Source organism: Heliconius melpomene, chromosome 2 (assembly GCF_056956725.1).
Source record: "Heliconius melpomene rosina isolate 202511_hmr_F chromosome 2, ASM5695672v1, whole genome shotgun sequence".
NCBI classification, from domain to species: domain Eukaryota; kingdom Metazoa; phylum Arthropoda; class Insecta; order Lepidoptera; family Nymphalidae; genus Heliconius; species Heliconius melpomene.
The window spans coordinates 3,958,010-3,960,019 of record NC_140390.1 but is presented as its reverse complement, the minus strand read 5'-3'; positions in this window follow the sequence as shown (position 1 = coordinate 3,960,019).

Sequence of the window (2,010 nt, the reverse complement as noted above, 5' to 3'; positions counted from 1 at the left end):
ATTCGAGATAGTCTTGGAGTCCGTGACGTAGCGGATAAACTCCAAGAGCATCCCCTGAGTCGGTTTGGCCACGTTACGCGGATGTAAGTGCCATGCTATCTCAGCCCCTGGAGTGAGACCAATCGAACGCCGAAGGAAGCGCTGGTTGAATGTTGTGATGGAGGACATGAGAGCCAATGGACTCACCACCGAGGCACTTAAGACCGTGCAGAATGGAGTAGGTTGAGTAGGAAGGCACACCCTGGAAATAGCCGGGATTTATGCCAAGAAGAAGTAGAAGAAGTATACGTATTTTGTCCCAATATTAAACAATCTTTAGGACGTCTGGCAAGAGTAAAGCCAAAGGGCTTGGTTATATTTTTTTTTTACATTTTTCTCAAAAGCATATTTAAATACAAGCGTTACTTTAACGTAGGTGAGCGTGTACCTTAAATTGAATTCTTTGAAAGGGCCTCACTTTCAAGTTAGTAAGTACGCATACACTCTTTCCTATTTATTAGACTATAAATCTTCAAAATTTCGGCTTTACTAAAATGATGTAGGTCTGGGGGTCCTGGGATCTCAGTCTATTTTATTTTATACGCGGAACTAATATTACTATAGCGTGTGAACTTGCTCATGATGATAAATTATGATCTGTATTGGAACTAAGCTTATGATGGAAGCTTCAGATGAGGCTCTGGCTGTAGTACTAGATAATCTGGTAGAAATTTTTAAATTTATCAGGTTTTACATCTAGAGCAGACGATCTGCCTCCACCTGTACCTATCTATCAATTGGTAGTAATATCAGTGCTCGCAACATTCTTATTTCGGTTTTGATACAAATTCCTCTTTTCTTCCATACGTTATTTAGATGGATCATAGCTTCTTTTGTTATCCCAATTCGTCTTTTTATCTCGAGAACACGAGGATTTTTTTTGCTAAATTCTACTACATGTACTTTTGATATTTAGTATTTTATTTTTCTATGTTTATGCAAGTCTAACTCAAACATTAATTACAAGATGTAAACTAAGTAAGCATACACACTAATTTGTACATGAAAAAAAATGTGATATATAAAAATTTTTTACACGGGGGGGGGGGGGCCTCATTCAACGACACCGCCCCGGGCCTCCGACGGGGTTAGTCCGCCACTGCACGCAATGCCTTCAGAATTCAGGCGATAATAGAGAACGGAGTATTAACTTAACACTACGTACTTATTTACGTATTAGGGTTCCGTAGGGTTAAGGAAAAAGATCGCTTTGTTGTCCGTCCGTCAAGATTCTTTTTCTCAGGCACGCTTGGAAATATCGAGTTGAATCTCAAACCATATATATACCTACCTACTCAAATCTCCGGTCCCTTAATTAAAAATCGTATTACTACATTTACTTAAAAAACTTATGGCCGCTTATATAGCAAAAAAGCGTTTTCGACACTATAAAGGGAATCAAAATTCATAGGGTACTTCCAGTTCACTTAAAATTATGAATAGTACTAGTTCAGGAATAAATCTTCTATAAAAGGGGTAAAATATTACCCCCCCTTTTGATAGCTTTAAAAGAGTGGCAAAATTTGGTATAAGATGAAAGGGCTAAGCTAAGCTAGAATTTCAGAAAAAGCTCGAAACCTTTAATTATTGTACGGAACCCTCAGAGGGCAGGCCCGACTCGCGTTTGGTCGATTTTTTATTTATACAAAGTAAAAGTTTAAAAATAAAAAATATAGCTATATTTTCATTTCGTCATTTGACGTCGAGGCAAAGTGCGGCAACTATCGTTAAAATATCTCGCTAGTATAGCCTAATTTGAAATATGGTTTTAGCATTTTTAAATGTAATACATATTATATATACATTTATATACTATATATATTTATTTACATATTATATATACATTTTTAAATGTAATTAAATGTAATGCAGTAATGGAAGCCACAACCGACGCGTTCACTTGTCCGCTTGTACCGCTGCGCCACGAGGGCCTCTATATTACAAAAGTGTAAACAAAAAAAACCACAAAAC